Raw genomic sequence first — 6275 nt, 5'->3', positions numbered from 1 at the left:
GAGAAGAGGAGCAGGAAGAGGGAGAGAAGAGGGAGAGGAGGAGGGAGAGGAGAAGGAGGGAGAGGGAGAGGAGAGGAGGAGAAGAGGAAGAGGTGAGGTGGAGGGAGAGGAGGAGGAGGAGAGGAGGAGGGAGAGGAGGAGGAGGAGAGGAGGAGGAGGAGAGGAGGAGGAGGAGAGGAGGAGGAGAGGAGGAGGGAGAGGGAGAGAAGAGAGAGAGGAGGGAGAGGAGAGAGAGGAGGGAGAGGAGAAAGAGGGAGAGGTGGAGGAGGAGAAGAGGAGGAGGAGAGGTGGAGGAGAGGTGGAGGCAGAGGAGGAGGGAGAGGAGGAGGAGGAGAGGAGGAGGGAGAGGAGGAGGAGGAGCGGGAGAGGGAGAGGAGGAGAGGAGGAGGGAGAGAAGGAGGAGGAGAGGGAGAGGAGGAGAGGAGGAGGGAGAGGGAGAGGAGGAGGAGGAGGAGGAGGAGGAGGGATGAGGAGGAGCAGGAGGAGGGATGAAGCTAAACGCTCTCTAGTTTATTTAGCTTCCTGTTGGCTCTTATCATGTTGAGCTGTTTAATTTGTCTTGATGTTATTTGATTGAACAGAACTTTGCTTCAGTGCTTTATGAATCACTGTCCGGTGCTTGAACCAGGGAGGTTGTGTGTGTGTGGACGCTCCTCTCCTGTGTCAGAGTGATGGATTCAACTGTTTCCAAACGGGCGGAGCTGCAGTGAAGAGATGTTGGCCTCAACATGTGGTTCCTCTGGGTTCCTCTGCACAGCGGAGCAGCTGCCCACATACAGAACGGATGAGAAAGGAAACCACTGGAATTTTAATTCTCATCATTTGGCACTTCCACCGACTCTGAGGAATTCAAACGCTCCCTGGCACGAGAAGTGAAACTCAGTGAATCCACTCTCTGTTCATCTGCTCAGAGGAGAGAGGAGCCGCTTTGGTAGCGTCTGTATTTGTGAACCCGGGGAAATAAAACCTCCCTCGGCCTGGAGAGGAAAGATGGATGAATCGTGTTCTGGAATAAAAATCTTCTATTTTGGAGACGTGGGCGAAGAGAGAAACAAGTTTAAACCCACTTGACGAGAATCAGAGCTGAAGAAAAACCTCAACTCAACGCCCGATGAATAATGAAGAACACAAACTGCTACAGCTGTAGCACTGTAAACTCATCCATTTTGTATCAGCTGTATACATCCCTCCTTTTCTGTGGCTTTAGATCCCTCCATCCTTCTCACATCCCTTTCTTTCCTCTATCCTCCATCACCTTCTCTTCATCCCACAAATATTGTTTCTTTCCTGTTGCTCCATCATTCCTTCTGCTCATAATTCTCTCCTCTCATCAAACTTCTCCTTCCAGTCCTCTGTCCCTCACATTCTCTCCATCTCTCTGACCAACCCTGCGTTTCCATCTCTCCTTCACATCCCTCTCTTTTTTATGTCTCCATCTTGTCTCCTCTTGTGATTAAATACGACACTTACAGAACTTCTCTCTCTCTCCTCTCACTCCAACCTGTCAAGGCAGATGTGTGATGTGATTTGGTTTTTAAAGTTTTATCAAGTTAAGGTTTCAGTATATTTGCTGCTCATGAGGCTGGAATATTAATTTTGGCACCGTGGTGGGTTGAGAATGTGTCTCTTAGGGACATGGTCAAGGCCGAGTCATCGTTTTCTTCTTAAAGTTTTGTATCTGCTGCAAGAAGAACCTGATCATCAAGAAACACGGCAAAGATCCATCGAAGAAACCGGCTGAAAACAGAAAAACACATTTTATTTAACAAGATATTCAAATATGATTTGTCCTGTTGAATCAAGGTTTGACTCAGAGAGAACGTTCCTCCACCAAGTCGCCCAATGAAAACACATTCAAACTAGAGCCAGAGTTTTATTTGGATCTGCAGCACATTCCACACATTTATAAATATCAGTCCTCTCAATGTGTCTTATTATCTTCACAGGATTCAGATTTAGAGCAGTGACGTTTACATGCTCACATATTCCAACTTTTAAGATAATATTTCAATTATGATGTTTACATGTGCTGCTTATGGAATATTCCATCATAATTCTCCATGTTACAGAGTCTGATTATGTCTCTTGTCACTGCGATTTACGTTATTCTGTCCGTGAAACATGTTTAATATACGTTTAAAGTCTGTAGCTATCGTACGTTGCTGTTGCAAAATGCTGTGAAAACAACAGGACGTTATATTTGTGATTAAGACGTATACGTGTCTACAAAATGAGACTAGGATCAAACTGTTTTAATTCTGACCTCAATCAGGTTAAGATCAGAATATTGTTGTCCATGTAAATGTGTCATTGCGGCTCCTGTGCAGGAAGTTAACTCTTAAGCACATTTAGATTAATACGATAACTTGTTTCTCTCCATTTACACGTAGCTTCTGGTTAAAGATGCTGAAATAAAAGTAAAATGTGAAATCAAATATGTGATTTTTATACATTTTATAGGTTCTCACTCGTCTGCCTCCAACATGTCTCTGTGACAGAGATCCCTCAGGAGCCGGTGGAACCTGCAGCTTGGACCTGGGCCACCAGGCGTCTGTCAGACATCAGACACGTGATGAAGCTCCTCAGTGACGCTGTTCTGTGGGATTGTGAGTGACAGCCCCCCCCCCCCACCTCACGTGTCTCACCCCCTGTGGCTCACAAGCTATTTAAGAAAAGCCAAAAGTGAAACTGCATCTCTGCACCGAATGTTTCTGTCTTCACTTTATCTTCTTTACTTCTTCACCTCTTCCCTCTATAAATAAACTGGCTCTCAACATGAATCTCCGTCGTCTTTATGATGCATCCACCTTTTCTCTCTGTCTCTCCTCCTTTGTGCATCGTTATCCCTCCATCTTGAAATCGCCACCTGGCCCCTGCTCCTCCTCTTTGTCCTCTTCTCCTCCTTTTATTTGTTTCTCCTTCACACCTCCCTTATCTTCCATCCATCCGTCCATCCACCACCCGGACTCAGTGAGAGCCAGAGAAGAGAGGAGGAGAATAACGAGTGCAGATCTGTTTCCCAAGTTTCCGAACCTCTTCTCTCTAAAGAGTCCGGTGATAAGAGCAGTATTACAGAAGAGGATGATGGGTAATTGTGCTGGTCTGGAGATATTCTTCCCTAATCTGGCCTCTTCCTCCCTCTTCATCTCCCATTCTTCCCGTCTCCGACTTCAGTCTCAGAGTTTCTCATTATCTGCATGGTCCTCGGCTGTTTTCCTCTCAGGGGCTGTAGGATGTGATGTGTGCAGTGATTGAAAAAGACCGACTGTGTCAGTTTAATTCAATTTTTTGGACTGCAGGCCCTGTGGATTTTCTTTCTTCTCTCCGTCTTGTCAGTGCGAGTGTGTGTGGCGGATTGACAGTTTGGAGGATTGAGCCTTGAGGTGTTTTGTTTTGTGAGGATAGAACAATACAATAAAAACACATCTAATAACAGGAAATACAATCACACCAGCAGGAAAACACAGATGATAACAGAAATGCAGGAGGACAATGGAGGATGAATTCAAAATATATGGTGCAACCCGGTTTGACTTGTCCTAAATATTTAACGGTTTTCTTCCCACACATCTTCTTCTCTGAGCTGCATGAGGCTGAAGAGAAACCAGAGACCTCACAGTGCAGGAGGCATGAAGTTAGCATGACAGCCAACTTCCCTATGAGATGTTCAGGGAGCCTCCAGGTCTGCATCAGAGCAAATCCAGGTTGAAGCTCCACCTCAGGCAGCTGTGAGGGTCGACTCCTGGTCTTTCTAGATGCTCTTCATGGGCCAGACTCATACATATCACAACCCATTGTCCACATCTCCAGGTTCAGACTGTTATTATAGATTGTTGAAGGCCGGAGGTCAGAACGGAGAAGAGGATCTGACACTGAGATCCAGGTTCTTTGAAATGAAAAATGAAAGTGCAACGTGGAATTGTTTTTTCCTCAGAGAGAGTTTGAGGGTTTTGTGATGACGTACGTGTTGTTCTTGGTTTTTAGGAAAGTTGTTGGTGAATCACTGCTTTAGATCCAGTGAGTAGAGCTGGTTTGAAGGAAATCCAGCTTTTATAACCAGACGTTATTATGAAAACTCGAAGCAGTGAGGACGGCTGGTGAGAAAGTAACATCAGTGATTCTTGCTCCGTGGTCGTGTGGATGTTTTTAACGACGCCACTTAAACTTTGACATCGTGTCCTTTCATTCGCTCCCAGGAGATTTAACCACCGCTCACACTCGGCCTCAGGTGAGTCCGAGCGCTAACGACGTGGTAACGAGCGTTAGCGGCGTTAATGATCCGAACCGCCTCGCTGGTGTTTGTGTGGAGATACAGAGACAGGACCATGGACAGCTCAGCAGGATCAGCACCTCGGACAGCGCTGGAGGATTTCTACGAATCAGTTTGAAACAACGTCTGTTTTATTTATGAAATATAAATTATATTAATTATAAATAACATATAAATGACATGACACTGGTTGTTCAGCTGATGATTTAATCAAACATACAAAGATTACAACCATGTCACTTTTACAAAACAGCCTTGAGAGAAGAGAAGTGTCTTCATCACTAGTCCTTCACTAGCTGGTAACCTGCGAGTTCTAGAATTGATTTTAAAGATTTTAATCATCAGGCTTTTGTCAACATCTGCCCTCGTCTAACCCCCAGTGAGTCTGATCAACGTCCTACTTGAATGTGGAAAACCTGCGTGAATAAATGTGAGCAAAAAGCTAACAAATGAAAAAGAATTTGAGGATCTCATTGCTGAGACGGAGGAATTAGCTGATACATGTTTTAGATTCAGCTGAAGAAGAAGGTAACATGTGGTTGGTGAAGAAGCCCGGGCGGCTGCCTCTCATTGACCATGTGGGTTTCTGTCTGAGCTGGTTATTGTAAATATCATACACACGACTCTGACTCAATCATTACAACTAATTTGACAACTCCTCACACTTCAGGATCATTTGGGCAGAAAATCAGCTTCACCTGGATCCAGAATCTGTGTGATTATCCATCGTTTGAATGATTCTCTGCTGAACATTAATCATTTTCATTTCACCAAAAACCTCTTGTTTCATGTTAGATGATATTTTCCTTTTCTCTTATATGAGTTGGGTTGTAACGTGTGTGTAACGTGTGTGTAACGTGTGTGTAACGTGTGTGTTACGTGTGTGTATGTAAAAAAGCTGCAGCTGTAAACTGTACATTAAGCTGTGATACTCTCCTCGGCCTCTGAAGACACATGATTCTGCAGCAGCGGCTCAGACACACAACCCAAACACACGGAGCTACTTTGCAAACTCGGTCTTTTCATTATTTATCTTTGCAGCTCTGACTGAGCGAGAATGCAATCTCCCAGCAGCCCCTGCTTTGTATTCACACAGCCGCACACGTTCACACCTCAGAGCCGCCTCAGTCCGACCAATCAACCGCAGGCCTCTGCAGTCCAACACCTCGCGACTCCACAAGCTGCTGCGCTCACACAGGGACCCCCCCCCCCAACACGGACCTGTGCATGTACGAGTTCCACAGGACTCCACCCGGGTTAGAACTCATTTATTCCTCAGTCCTTTGAAGCGTTAGATAAGAGGACGAGTTCTCAGAAAGTCACAAAGGATAATAATCAGTTAGCTGCATAATGAGATGAAAGGTTTGAAGGCGTCTCAGGGCTGAAATATGTTCCTGTGAATGTGTTAGACGGCTAATCTCCAACTGGAAATGAAATGTGGATAAATATTCACGCTGAGAAACAAATAGGACAAAAACTAATCTCAAAGAAAAACTATTTATTGCACCGACACAAACAAAAGCCTCTAAAATACTAAATATATAAATAAACGCAGCCTATTTCCTTTGCTTGTTTGTTTCTCTGTGTTTAAAAGCAGGAAAGAGGAGAAGAAATCTCCTGTGAAAGAGCAAAGGAAGGAAAAGGTCAGTTTGATGAAAGTCTCAAAGTTTCTGAACGAAGTCGGAAAACATCTGAAAATCACCCGAGGCTCATTCTCCTGATGGAAACAACTTCTGCTGCTGTTCTTACAAACCTCGTTGAATTCAAAACAAAGAATGTTTGTTTAGAATATGATTCTTATATAATTTATTTTATTTTATTTTTTCATTTTATTTTATTTATTTATTTTTTTGTATTTGTATTCTTTTGTCTGGTTGCTTGTTTCTTATGTTTACTGTATTTGAAACTTGCTCTTCCTTGAAAGGAAAAAAACACTTGAAAAAAAAGAAAAGAATATGATTCTCTGATAAATATTTGTGCACATGAACAACACAATGACTTTATT

The sequence above is a fragment of the Limanda limanda genome, chromosome 6 (genome assembly GCF_963576545.1).
Source record: "Limanda limanda chromosome 6, fLimLim1.1, whole genome shotgun sequence".
Lineage (NCBI taxonomy): Eukaryota > Metazoa > Chordata > Actinopteri > Pleuronectiformes > Pleuronectidae > Limanda > Limanda limanda.
This window is presented reverse-complemented; position numbering follows the sequence as displayed.